Source organism: Ambystoma mexicanum, chromosome 5q, assembly GCF_040938575.1.
Source record: "Ambystoma mexicanum isolate Mex_15411 chromosome 5q, UKY_AmexF1_1, whole genome shotgun sequence".
NCBI classification, from domain to species: Eukaryota; Metazoa; Chordata; class Amphibia; order Caudata; family Ambystomatidae; genus Ambystoma; species Ambystoma mexicanum.
Window position 1 is genome coordinate 1,152,271,472 of NC_090933.1, and position 14,765 is coordinate 1,152,286,236.

Here is a 14,765-nt window from a genome sequence, read left to right on the forward strand (position 1 = left end):
TTTAAGTGGGATTGGGATGGCTAAGAGGGACAGTAACATAGGCAGGCACCTGCAACTTGCAGCTCTCCAAATGTTTTCGACAGCGGCCCCCATGGTTCCTCAAGAGTGACTGTGCTGGGGTAGGTTGATGGAACTTGTAATTCAAAACAACTGGACAGCCAAAGTTTGCAGACCCATGGCATAGACTTTGTTTGGGATAGCCTCCCAGTAATGTGTAGTGATTCACAGTGCCTGGAGACCATGGGCATGGCAGCAGTGTGTGCTATAAATCAAGCGAACATAATAGAAAAGTAAATGGTTTCAAACTGCCCACTCTCCTGCCTGAGACCAACATGACTCCAGTAAATATCTCCCTTGTGTGACTTCACTGTTGTTTTGCAGAGGACCCTTTGAAGGGCCCAGCCCACACCCCAACTCGGGAGGAGGTACATATCCTGCTCTCAAATGTGTCAAGCCCTGCTGGCAGAGAACAAGTTCTGCCACCATGCCATGGGGGTATGCAATTAAATATAGCTTAAATCAGGAGTGCCCACTGTTAAAGGCCGACGATGGCTGTTGGAATGAATTGGATTCCAGCAGGCTGTTTCAGGAATATACATGTCATGCTGTAGCTGTCATGTTGCTGAACCACAGTGCAGATGGTTGTGCGTCGTAGACATGGCCCATCACATTGCATGTGTATACTATACATTTTTCAATGAAACACTGGAAAGTGAGGCCTTTTTAGCAGTGCTTGCTTTCTGAGAAAACCAGCATCATTTTGCAAAGCAAAAATCAAAAAGGCTCTGACTTGTACACCCTCACAAATGGCATTGGTCAGACGGCATGGAAAAAGGCCATAGAAACAAGGCACCGTATTCCGAAGCTCTGCAGCTATCACCTGTTGGATGGCCATATTATCTATATGGCTGTTGAGTGGGATTAGTGTGCAGAGTGGTAAGAGTGTCTGACCACAGGAGAGCTGAATACAGAGACGCTTGGGAGAGGCTGAACATAGGTCGTGTGTGGAGTGCTGGAAATTGACAAAACTGATGGAAGCTCAGTATGGTGAGTTGTCAGAGCTCCCCTTCCTTCTATGTGGGTAAGCGGCCATCAGGGACTGGTCTCGTCCAGTCGCTACTGAATGTGCCACCCAGATTGTGGTTGAGGAGGGAGACTGCTGGTTTGCCATCATCCCAGAGATGTGGTATTATTGTCATGGTTCGCCCTTCTGGCCTGACGGGGGTCTATGTCACTCGCCCACATTCTATGACAAGACAGGAGGCTCATATTATGCATTACAATCTTTACTCTGAAACCACAGCAGCAAAGAAAAAACTTTTACAAACAAAAAAGTTTCAACAACAGAACTAGATAAAGTTCAATGTCAATGCATGGGGAACTCCCCAAACCATCATGGAGGATAGGTCATACCCTGCAGGGGACCAATGAGCAGGGACCCTCCTTTATATATGTCCATTACTCTAACGCCAACCCCTCTTTCTTTGCTGCTGACACCACAGAGCTAAGTCACCCCTTTCAGTTGTGTCTTACATTGTTTGTCAGTAGTAGGCTTTATTAGTTTGAATATGGCATATATGGTAAATATGTGTTAATTACCTTTTATTATAAAGGAATTTGTGTATTTGATACAATGTATCTGGATAGCCGCGTGCGGCCGTTGGTTTCATTTTGGTGTCTTTCAAAAAGAAAATATGTATTATGCTCATACATCCTGTTTCAGCTGAAGCAGTGGTGCAATGGTTGAATTTCGGACTACAGTCCATGAGGTTGTGAGTTCGAGGGAGCTCTCTAATTTATTTCTTCTTTAAAAATTTCTCGCGCTTGTAAACTCAGGTGTTTCTAGTGCATTAATCAACTCGCTCCCGGCGTGTGCGAGAGCAGTGTTGTTTACACTGTTCCCTCTTCATTTCGCCTTTTTGAATTCGTGCCCCTTGACAGATTTATGGTCACCTGGGGATTCCAGGTGCTGCAGGCTTTGGGTTCGGCCTGCCCCTGTGGCTTATGTTTGTAACAAAAGCCTCTGTTTCAGTACTGAGCCAAGTTAGCTCAAATATAGAGCTGCAGGTCTCCCATGCAGGAAGACCCGGGTTCGCGGCCGACCAGCGCATGTTTATTTGTATATTTTAAGATTAGATATTTTAATTGTTATATTTTAAATAATTGTATTTTACAGTGGAGGTATTTGATTGTCACCTTTTTTGCACAGTTGAGCAGGGATTTCCTAATGGGCATTTGGTTGGTTCATGACTTCTTCAGAAAGATTATAGCACAAACATTTTAATAGTAAAAATGTGGTTTTGTTAAATGTTTGTAATTTCGTATCCCTGGTGACACAACACATTTCCTTACCTTTAGTGCTGGAAAGAAAGAATGTTTACTGATAGACTGTGGGTTTGTTAGGTCAAAGTCTGACCATCCAGCGCAAGAGCCCGTTGCACTGCCAGTCTGCAGTTTTATTTTATTTTCTTTGTTTATTTATTCATTTACTTATTTCTTAAGTTATGTGCTTTGCCTTCACTGTAGGTGCCATAAGTTCGGTTTCAGGTTCAGCCGGATTCTATTGCGAGGTTACCCCCTCGTGTACTGCTGATTATCACACCCTGCTCGGGCGAGCAGTTGGAGGTGCACTTGCTCAGTGTATCCTACCTTCAACTTGACAGTTTTCTTTTGTTTGGGTTATCTTCCCTGGGAAGGTGCAGTCACCTGCTCGGTGGCAAGGTTGCCTGGGGTTTCTGCGAGGGGTCCCCTTGTATACGGCTGTGTCCACACCCTGCTAGGGTGAGCAGTTGAGGTACACTTGCTCAGTGTTTCCTCCCTTAAAGTGGGCAACTTGGGTAATTACCTTAACTGGCATGCACCATAACCTGCTCAGTTTCAGGCTCTGCCTGAGTTCTAATGCGAGGTTACCCCCTCGTGTACTGCTGATTATCACGCCCTGCTCGGGCGAGCAGTTGGAGGTGCACTTGCTCAGTGTATTCGTTCCTTAAGGTCGGCAGCTTTGTTTAGGTGCTGCATATGGCTGACGCCATTGTTTGGTCTTGTAGGCGTGCAGTAACCTGCTCCGTTTCAGGCTTCGCCTTGTTCCTACTGCGAGGTGCTCCCTCGTGTACTATTGGTTGCCTCACCCTGCTGGGGTGAGCAGTTGAGGTGCACTTGCTCAGTGTACGCTTTGATAAACAATATGTTTAAGTGTTGACTGGAACACATTTGCGTTTTTTCAGAATTGTCAGTGGCCCAGAAAGCTCAGTGAGTATCAGCTTATATAAGGGCCGGGGATTCGGTCCCCTGTGAGGGCGTAACCCCTCTTCTGTGGATATTTTATATATATTTCATATATTATATATTCTTTATTTATTAAGTGCTTTAAAGAAAAGAGTGTGGAAGTGGTTGTAAACAGACCCATATGGGGTTGTACCTTCCTCTCTAACCATCTCTCTGGTGTTATCATTCATCTTTTAGTTAAAAATTCTGTCACCCTTTACCTTAGTTAGTTTCAGGACAACTCAGTCCTTTCCTTAGGTTTTGATTCCCGACCTCAATTGCTCCACCCAATACCAGTGCTGATTAAGCTACAGTATTTTCTCTCAACATGAGGAAGAATAAAGATGATGCGTTATGCCTCTATTGAGGTCTGTAGGGCTTAAGGCTCTCTTTAGCGGGGACGTTTGTTCTCCCCTACTTTTGTCCCATTGGACATTCCTTATTCTTTTGGTTTCTGGTGGAAACAGGGTCAGCTCGAGGGTAACCGTTCAGTTTTTTACATGACAAGTTGAGCAACCATGTTTTACTTGGGTGGAGTGTTTGGAAACACTTGATGGTATCAGTTAGACGAGTTGCCAAATAATAACTTGCTGGCGCCTGCCTCATGTTTTTCCTCCCAAAGCTTGGCCTATGGTTCAGCTAACCGTCTAACAGTGTGTTGCAACTTCTCCTCTGCTCGAGGAGTACACGCAGGCTTCTGTACCCTCATGAGCGTTGCTTAACCTTTTTAGAGTGCTGTTTTCATATCCGTGCTGACCATTCTGATACAGGTTCCTAATTTTGGAAAGGTCTACATCAGTCTTTTATCCTGCTGAGATCGATAAGTGAACACCTCACACCACACAACGCTCGTAGTAGTGTTAAGCACCACTCATATACCTGAGGGTTCGTAGTACTGTATAAGTACTGTTTTGCTATGGACAATGTGCTTAGTTTTTCCTTCCCCTGATTCCCTTAGTGGCCAGTCAGCCTCACATGAATACAGTGACTCAGACCTCAGGGTTGGAGGGGACAGTGGTCCCAGATTTCTTCTCAACCTTGCATTTACAGGGCATTGGTAATTATCCAGAGTTCTTTCCCCCTCATTCCCCTTCCTGCCATCCTTGGGGGAGATTGCATCATAATATTACACCTCTGGGAGTATCCAATGGTTTCAGTTTTTTTCCTTTTTACAGGAGTTCTGGCGTGTGACCAGTGCAGACTCGCACTGAGCATTTCCCTCCCGTCTGTTAATTTCCTTTGTGCTAATCTCTGGTATTTCAATAAGTTAACTGGAGTCTGTCCAGTCAGGGGATTGGTTAGAGGCGCTAGTGGGTATTTATTTCTCTTAACGGTGTAAAGCGGGGCTTTAATGTGGTCCTCAGGGTAGTTTTCTTTCTGGATTGCAAGGTTTTTCCTTTGGATAAGTGGGGGAGGTTTCTCCTCTTTTGGGAAGGCTCAATATCCCTTGGTGGGATAGAGGGGTCTGGGAGTGATACTATCCCCCATCCACGTTATGACCCTCTATCACGATGCGTTCCAGAGTCTATACATTAACTTTCAGACGGTGTCTGCCGCTACGATTACCAGAGTGCTGGGATATATATTTGGTTGATGACTTGATTATCATAGTCACCTGCATGGCAGGTGGACCTTTGGGGTTTTCACAAGAGTTTGTTTGCAGTAAGGTGCCAGCTCAGGGTGCTGTGAGCTTCAAAGATCTGCAAATTGGCTGAAATATAGGTTGGACCTCTTCTGGTGTACACCTTCAGTTTAACCATTTAGTGATCAGTTCTTTGCAGTTTAGAGTCTTGCTAAGATTTTGGAAATTTGGTGTCCTCCTTCGGTTACTTTTGATCCGCTAGGGGATTTATCACCAGGGAGGAGGGATCAAGGTTCAAGCACCGGGCATACCTACAAAGGAGTTTAGATATCACTATAATGGTAGTGATTGGATGTCGGATACATTTTTTCTTCTTGCCAAGTTTGGCCTCTTAAGGATCAGGTTTATAATATCTGCCTTTTGTCATGGTAGCAGAGTCCTTCTTCAAGAGTTCGGGAGGTCTGAGGGTCTCCGTGTTGGCGGTTTGACGGGTTAGCTTCTCAGGTGGGGCCCTCTCTTCCATTCTGCTTCTGCCTCCAGAAGACTTCCCTCCTTAGTATACACATATGTCTGAAGACAATTGTAGATTAATTCTATTGCTTTTCAGCTCCGCTCAGGATGGATTGTCCTATTACAAAATTTATAAAAATGATTTTTTACTCCCATTTTACCCTTTTGAAGATTTGTCTTTCCCTCTTGGTTCCCCAGTGTAGTTCTGTGACATGCCCTGTTTCTAATGCGATATCTTCCTTTAATGCATGGGATGGAACCTATAAGACTTTCACCCCTATGGGGTACTTTTCTTTATCTCCAGGAGAGCTAGGTGTTTGTTTTCATTGGTTTGCTTTCTAGGTCCCCAAAAATGGTACGAATTTAAGTGTTTTGAATATTTGATTGAACAACATAGGTGTTTATTTCAGATGGTTTTGTCCTAACCTATTAGTATAGGAAAACTTTGTTCAATGTTTTCCCCTCTTTTAACCAGTTGGTTTTGGTGGCCTGTAAGGAACGCTGGATTTGGCACATTCCTGTTTTTCTTGCAGTGGATTTGACTTTGCCTTATAAGACAGCTTTTTGGGCAACCTAGTCTTGGGCAATTCTCTGATTGGTCAACAGATTGATTTAATGAAAGCATTTAAAAAATGTTTCCTTTCCTATTATTTTATTATATTATCTATTATATTGGATCATTTTGAACGTACTAATGAGATGCAAGGGCTTTGAACTTGCATAATATGAGCCTCCTGTCTTGTCATAGAATGACTAATCCCCCACACTAACGTGAGATGGGGGTTTAGATTCTATTAAAGACAAGGAGGCGATTATTATCCCTCCCACCCACCCTGGATATGATATGATATCATATGACAATTGTGATACGCATGTACACAGGTGGTTCAAGTGAGAACATTCTTTGGTTTGTTGTTCTTCCCAACCACCCAACCTTCTTGCTTGTTGTTCTTAAAGGTACGAGTTGAGGTTCTGCTCAGGAGTGTGGATCGCAGTTACAAGTTCTGGAGTGCGTGATTTCGGGTGAGAAGTCCTATCCAGAAGAACTTCTTCATTGCTTCAGGCTGCGGAAAGGTTGAGATCTCCGGTTTCGCTGGATCCTTTTTCTCTGCGCTACGCAGTTCAACCGTTCCATTGGGCGTCTGGTGCAAGTCAGCTGCAGAAAGAGGGGTTGGCGTTAGAGTAATGGACATATATAAAGGAGGGTCCCTGCTCATTGGTCCCCTGCAGGGTATGACCTATCCTCCATGATGGTTTGGGGAGTTCCCCATGCATTGACATTGAACTTTATCTAGTTCTGTTGTTGAAACTTTTTTGTTTGTAAAAGTTTTTTCTTTGCTGCTGTGGTTTCAGAGTAAAGATTGTAATGCATAATAATCGCCTCCTTGTCTTTAATAGAATCTAAACCCCCATCTCACGTTAGTGTGGGGGATTAGTCATTCTTCTCGAAGGGTGCATCATCCCTGTAGCTTCCCTCCTACTGCCTCTCCTTTTTTGGAGGTTGTCAGAGAAACGTGTAAAGCTTGCAGTTCATTCACACCCCTATACTGCGCTGCGTTCCTCTACGGCACACAGTACCTCCCGTCACAGTCATGTGACTCTTGACTCCGCCCTGCTTTATGGCTCGCGCCGCTCACAGCAGCTTAAAACGCTTCTGCCTCCATCAGTCCGGCCCTTCTGATTAAAGTGATCACTCGTTTTACGGTTAGTACTTTTCCTGAAAACATTTGACTTCTGCTTTGACATTAGGGACTGCCTCTGCCTTACGATTTTGCTGTTACCTCGTCCGCACGTTGAACAGACCCATGGCCTGTATTTACAGACTGATTTTGCCATCTGAATCGGCCGTAAATTGAATCAACCTTCAGTCTGCATCACGGGCTGCCTCGGCCTAGTGAATTTATAGTGAACTCGCCCACACGTTGAGCAATCGTTGGTCTGCCTTTCTGGCTGCTTCTGCCTCGTGGTTTTCCACGAACTCGCCGCCCACCTTGAAGAACTCCCCTGTCAAGTACCTGGAACCAGTTTCTTCCTGCAAAATTCTTCAGAGTCCACCCTCTTCACTACAAAACATTGCGAACTTCTATCCAACTCAGTGCACTAAACATTGGCCGCCCTGCTGTAACTCAAGTGCACCATCACGTTACTAGTGCAACCCTTGTGCTGCCCGGGTTTAGTCCCCTACTAACTAACCCTTCCTCTCATTATTTAACCTTGCAAAGTGATTGAAACTCTACCTATGACTGGAGCAACTTCAGCTATTTTTTTGGGTATGAAAATGAGGCTATTTTTCATCTCTTTCCTCCACCTTCAGTATAGCTAGTGTGTCACATTCCCCTTCTGTCACTGACTCTCAGATTCCTGAGGATATAACAACAGCATCATAGCCAAGACAGCCATTTTCTTCCCACATTACTAGGTTAGTTCCTTCTCTCGTTATCGTATTACTTCTGATTATTTGAAAACTCGCTATAATTACCTCTCCTTTCTTGCAGCCTGGAGCTACTGGCGGTGTTTTGGTGTTCTTTCCCGCTCTTTCAACTGATCTGCTCCTCTGCTTGTGTGTTTTTTGCTAAATAGAGGGGTATATCATTGGAAAGAACTACCTCAATTAAGGAGACCTGGGCCAGGGTCGGCCCAGGTTACCCAACGCTGCAGGGTTTCCGTCATCACTTCCTATCCCGGCTCATGGTGAGTACTGACAATGTTCCCCTTAAGATACATGCTGAAGGGTCATGTATTAGAAAAATATTGTTCCCCCTGTTCCTTACCGAAGGTTCCCTAAACCTGGGAACCATAGCAATTGAAGCACAGTTTGAAGAATAATGTATTACATGAATTCCATGAACAGAAGAAGAATATCTATCATTTACCCGACAAAGAGATAAAGGGAAGAAGTATGAACACTGTGCTACCTTCTCTGCAGGACCACAGAAGTTACACAATTCCAAGATTGCACTGCATGCCATGAACACTTTAAAGTCTTACAGAAAATAAAGACTATCATACAAGAAACCAATACAGGAGCCTGATAATAGTACAATAATGTGAGTGATTAAATGTGTGCATATGAGGGAATAATCCACTTTGAGAATTCATGCAGGAATAGAGAATAACCTCTCAGAGACAGCAACAAAAACACTGTCACCTTCTGCAGACAATAAAAGAGCCTGTGAGAAGGCAGGGGAAGAGGGGATTTAGGAGGAGACGTAAAGGAATGCTTGTCCTTCCTTGACAAAGGGGAAACCGCTTGAATTTGCTACTCGGAGGAGCCTGAAGAATGTTTGGAAGGAGCCAGTGACCTAGGTGCTTCAGAGCCACCTGCCCCACCTTGAGGAAATTGAAAAGTGTAAACATTGTTTAGGTACATTTAACACTTCCCATTAAACAATGTGTATTTTGAGTGGCTTTACATTTAAATATTAGGTACACGAATGTTCAAAACAACAAGAATATGTGTTGTGCAATGCAAAAGATGTTCTGTATGTATGCTGTTTGTTTGCATAAAGAACATGCAGATTTATACAAATTATATTTTAGTAATCTGCAAGAATCTGAAGGAGAGAATATGTTTTACATGGTATCTAATGGATTGAGTGAAATTTGGTGATAGGCATTCACTTTATTAAATTGTTACTACCAGTACAAATTCCTCAAAAGGCATTTTTTAAATTTTTACACGTAGCCTCGAAATGGCCAAATTAGTTGAACTCTGTTAAACCTATATTTTGAATTTTTTAAGAGCTGTTCTGCAACCAGGAATGCAAGTGTCAGTTTTCTATAAAACGGGCCCTATTATCAATCAGTGCCTAAGCCAATAAAGGAGATTAATAGACACATCTGTATGTACCCAGGACAAAGGCCTTGTTTTAAAATACCAAGAAAATGAACTAAATGCTAGCTTTGTATTGGATTCAGCTCAATTTGGTGGACTTGAAGTTTTAAGAGGAGAACAAAGTCAATATGTTCAGAAGTCTGCTGAACCAGTATACATCTTATTAATGGCACAGATACTTACAAAAATGTATACAATTATAAGGGAAAGAATATTTGAGTCCATTTTAATCATACTTCATGGCGGAGGGGGGCTAACTCACGGCCAAAAACATCCCCTTTTGACATGGCAACATACATTGAGCCAATCACAGCAACGAGGAAGTTCCTTATGTGTGAGTAAGCAAAGGCATTCCTTCAAAGGTTAAGTCAAAATCAAAATTGCCACATCAAATGGTGCTTCAGAGGTAGGGTCTGCAGGGTAATTGAAGTCAAATACATAGGAAGAAATTAGAGTTTCTGGGCAAGCAGCAAAGGAAGAAGCATACATGAGCGGAGAAAAACAGATTACGGTTCCATGTGGAAGGATCTGATGGATATTTTTCTTAGGAAAGCCTTTTCCCGAAGGAGTGTAATGCAGAAGCCTTTCCCAGTACAGAACCAGATTGCCTCAGAGGTCTTTGGGAGCAGGCGAACAGACAGAAAATTGTTGGTGCTCCTTTGAGCAATTGATGTCCTTACCCGCCTGGGATATTTAAAAGATAAAAAAAGTGAGTTGTTATGTTATGCTACGTTAAGTTGTCCTATACCGCACACTGTTACCATTGGCATGGTCTCCAGGCACTCTCGTGTTTCTGCAAGAAAGTGGGTTGGGTAGACTATTGAGGGAAGAGGGCGTAGGATAGAGGTTGTGCATTTTTGTTGGTGCTTGTAGAACCAGGAGGAACTTGCATCTTCTGCAAGTCTGCTTTCTAGGTCTGTTTGGATTGTTTGCACTGGAGTTATATTGTCCGTTAGTGCAAAGTCAAGTGATTTGGATGTGTGTTGTGTAATAATGAAGATGAGGGTTGCGCCAGGTATGGCTACGCCCCCACCTCTTCCTGAGTATGCACGAAGATACAAGCTGAGAACTGGTCTATGCACAGTTAGTAAAACACTAAGAGACCCATAGCCACCATTAGGAGTAGAATAGGGCATGCGGCACAAGTAGGGCAACAGATGCATTCACATTAGTAGGAGACTGCTGCATACACAGACAGGGAACAATTAAATGGTGACTTGCAATAGACACAAAAAACACTTGCACTTAGACATGAAGAACACTAGCATGCTAAACATGAAGAAAACGACATGATGGCTAATGAACAAAAGTATGCCATTACTTAGACCAAACTCTACTAAGCCTCACGTCTGAAATACAGCAGCCTGACATCAAATCACTTAAAACAAGTTTCCAGGCCTCACGATGCTCAGGTGAGACCCAAACACCAAGGTCAGTGCGCCGAGGTGAACTCTGCTTAGCAAGTTGAAACCACAGCAGATAACGTTTCCCACGGCCTACAGCATACAATTATTAAAGATAATTTGTTTCTATTGGTAGCAGTGAGGAAATACACATATCCCTGAATGCCAGGTGCAAGTGGCTACTGTGTCAATTCACCTCATAACGAATGAATACTCAGGACCCCAAGTGGCTGCCAAAGGAAAACACACACTTGTTAGGATAGTAGAAAATCCAATAAGTATATAGAATTGAGAGCCGAACAGTGGTCCTCTACCACGTGATCCACACAATGGCCATTTATTCTAGGGCATCTGCCATCTCCTTATCACAACCAGGCACAGAGACAGCACACCCATGCCATAGACAGGACTGACAGATAAGACCTCAGGCCTGGGAACAGAGGAGAGTAGCTTCTTTAAACTGAATCATAGTGGATTGCCCATCTCTCCTTCCTTTCCATGTAATTTGGCACTGCATCAAAGCTCTCGAGGTCGGATGAGCAAAAAGACTGCCCAATCGAAGTCTGTTCTTCTTATTGACAAATGTAGTAGAATGCCAATCAATAGTAGGTTAGATTAAAATGTAGACCAGACCAGAGGTTGGGCACTTAGAAACTGAATCAACCATGCTGAAACAGTATTCATGCTGAACCGTAGTTACAGGACGGAAAAGCAAGCCTGCTGCAGGTGACAGTGCATAAGTGATTTCTGGTGCCCAGCCGGACTCAGAGAGTAAACACTGGTAATAGAAACAATGCCTCACAGTCCTGGCTTGATATTAGTTTATTAAACACAAATGAATGATTCAGGTAACACAACCCATGAATAATGCTTAGAGTCACACAGCCAACACTTGTTTCAACTCGCTGGGTCTTTTCCTAGGGTGTACACATATTGTTAGACCATTATAATGTGTATATACATTTTAATAACAAAACATAAACATTTTATGTGCACATAAAAAACTATATATGCATATATATTCAGTGAAAACGCTTTGTTAATGGGACATTATGGTCACAAGTAAAATCGAAAAACCTGAGAAATTCACCAGTTATGGTAAGCTATGTATCCATAAATCACACCACAACTGTGCACTGCTAAGACTAACACCCAGGGCATTAAAGATGACATCATGACATCACAAATCGAATCATTGAAGACATTAGTGATAACATCACATATTATATGATTTCTTATTAAAAGTCCCTATAAGGGATTGGGTTTACAATGTTGCTAGGAACACATGAAGGGTAAGCGGGAGACATATCATGAACTAATCCATGTATCAAGAAATACTTATTTCATCCAAAACATTATATTGAAATGTTGTTGTGTGCTCTAAGTCCTTTGGTTATGTGGCAATTTGATAAAACATAAAGTAAAGTTAAGTAAAGTAAAGTTGTTCATACAGCAATGTAATAATACATAAACATAGGCAATGGCTGCACCATGGATCATTGCAGTACAGTAACTTTAACATTGTAATATTGGCCCTTAAAATCTTAAATTCAAGACAATCAAAATCTTGACTAATGTTAACAGCTAGCAATACAAGAATTACTACACACATGTGTTAGTAAAAAAAATACATATGAAGAGCATCAATGCATACAAATGTGAGGCACACACAGGGAAACTCTAGTAAGGAGCGAAAAAACACCATGACCAGAAAAAGACAATAATGTTTGAGTTCATCATCATGTATAAAAATAAATTGTCTGTTTGGGTCCTGCTTATTGTCCCATGTATGTGCACCATGAGCTGAGGTAAAACTCTAAATAAACTACCTTGAGAACATATGAAAAAGTGAACATCTAGCTATACAGCAGCTAGGATTTTAAAATAGTCACTGTCACTGAACAAAAACAACAGGCATATGTTATGTCATCAGTAATGTCATCAACAATACCATTTGTGATGCCATTTGTGATGTTCTGGGTGTTAGTCTTAGCATTACACAGTGATGGTGTGAGTTATGGTTGAATAGCTTTCCATAAAAGACGCATTTCTTGTTTTTTTCAATTTTACTGAATCTCATAGGCTTTTCATTAGTGCAACTTAACTATGTCTCCTTCACTAAGATTGTTCACTAAGATTGTTCACTGAATTTCAATGTTTTTAATAAATCAAAATATTTCATGATGTTACACCATTGTATATAACTATTAAGTTATTAATAATTCCTATTTAACAGTACTATAAACATCCTTTACATTAAAAATGCATTCCACCGACCATGCAACAGTTTAAAAGTCCACAGACTATACCTTGTGAAGACCCAAGATTTAGACAAAATGTGGAATATATTTTCCAACTCCTGTTCGAAAGCGAACTAGCAACTCTATGTTATGGAGTTGCACACACATTAATGACAGGCTCTAATTTCTTAAACATGTCTGCTACCCATCTGCTTCAAAAGATAAAAGACAAAGATGAAGTTTAGCAATCAAGTATCACAAATCTCTTGGAAAACATGCATGGTAAAACTGGTTCTGATGTCACGCTGATGTATGTTGCATGCTAAGGAACCGAGGCCCACATGGTTTGTTTCTTTAAATTGTGCAGAATATGCATGCAATGACTTGCATGACTTCTTATGCACTGCAAACCAAAATAAAGAGGAAATAGACATAGAAATACCAGTAGAACTCTGTTCTCTTGACCCTGTCAATGTTTCAAGATACTTTCACCATCACTTCATTGCCATGCTGCACTTAATCTGCAATAAAACGACCCCCCCACTCAGAGAAGTAAAACATTTATTTTGCTGAAAAGAATATCAATCCAGAGGAGCACAACACATCTACATGCTTTTGTGTATAAAAGATGCAGCCACATTTGGCCATGACAGTGATGCCGCTGTTTTACAATGTATTCAAAAATACATTACATGTGACATCACTTCAGATACCACACACAGTGACCTATGTACACAAATCTTACGCTGCCAAAAATATAAGTGTGGCAAATACTGCTGGTGTTGATATAAAAACTGAGGTAAATATTATACCAAATGCCGCTTTGGCTTCCCTAGACCAATTTCTATTAAATGACAAGTAAATAGCTTGATGTTTTCTGTTAGACACAGTGTAAATGGGAAATCCCCTAAAAACACATACAACATTAAAAAGAGATGAGGCTTCGTTGCCCTCTTGTGGAATATAAATATAGACATCCAGTACCTAGCAGGCAATTCCACTGCAAACCTGAGAAAACAAAGCTGAAAGACCTCTAGGATGATATATCATCTGACAAAACCCTGTCACAAAAATTGTACAGATTTGGTATAAAAATGCTGTCACGTAGAGAATGTGGGTACTACAAAGCTTCAGATTGTTTAAAAGGTACACTTTTAATGCGAAATCTGAGAACATAGTTCGCTAAACCTTGGTCCAGCATCATCACAAAAGAGGTCCTAAACTGCTACCAAGAGATAAAAACAACAGCCATGAATGATCCCACCAGCCAAGACATTTTAAAAAAGAATTTAATTGACACATACTATCCAAACAGAGGTACCGCTTTGGAAAACATGTACCTGTACATCATAGCCCAAAATGACTCCTAAAAAAATAATGCTATGCCAGATGAGACAAGTGGCAAATATTCAGTCTCAACTTGTGAAGGAAGCCTAGTAAAACTTACCAAGCCCAGCCTAATTAATCATGTAAAATGATTGTTTAAATCTCCACAACATATAGAGAACTATATTACATGGCCCTACTTTAACTTTTCAAAACTTTGGAGAAACGAAGAATTATTAGCCGACCATGACACATTTGAAGCTGCATTCAAGGCAAATGAAAGCAGTCTAACAAATGTCAATTTTAGACAATACAAACAAATGTTGGACAATAAATGCTAACAAGAGGAAGAAATTGAAACTCTACTAGATAAGGACACTCCTGATGGCAGTCAACCTTCTCTTACAGGAAGCCAAGAACCACTTGGGGAACCACTCATTCAAAATGAAGCAGAAATAGCCATGGCTGAGCTAGAAAACACCAAGGGCCCAATTCATGGAATCCAGTGCAGAACCAGCGCAAGTGCCACGTGCCGCGAAGGAGCAGGCGCCGTGCATGCACCCGCCGTGGCACAAACCACCAATTGCGCGGCACGTGTATTCATG

General features: G+C 41.9%; 1 long non-coding RNA gene across 1 annotated transcript; it reads left to right on the plus strand.

Moving 5' to 3' along the window:
* Positions 1–1,489: 1,489 nt before the first annotated feature.
* On the plus strand, positions 1,490–6,733 carry LOC138498690 (uncharacterized). The gene is made up of 2 exons (XR_011278837.1): positions 1,490–1,580; positions 6,314–6,733. It is a non-coding gene; the product is annotated as an uncharacterized lncRNA (long non-coding RNA).
* The last annotated feature ends 8,032 nt before the right edge of the window (positions 6,734–14,765 follow it).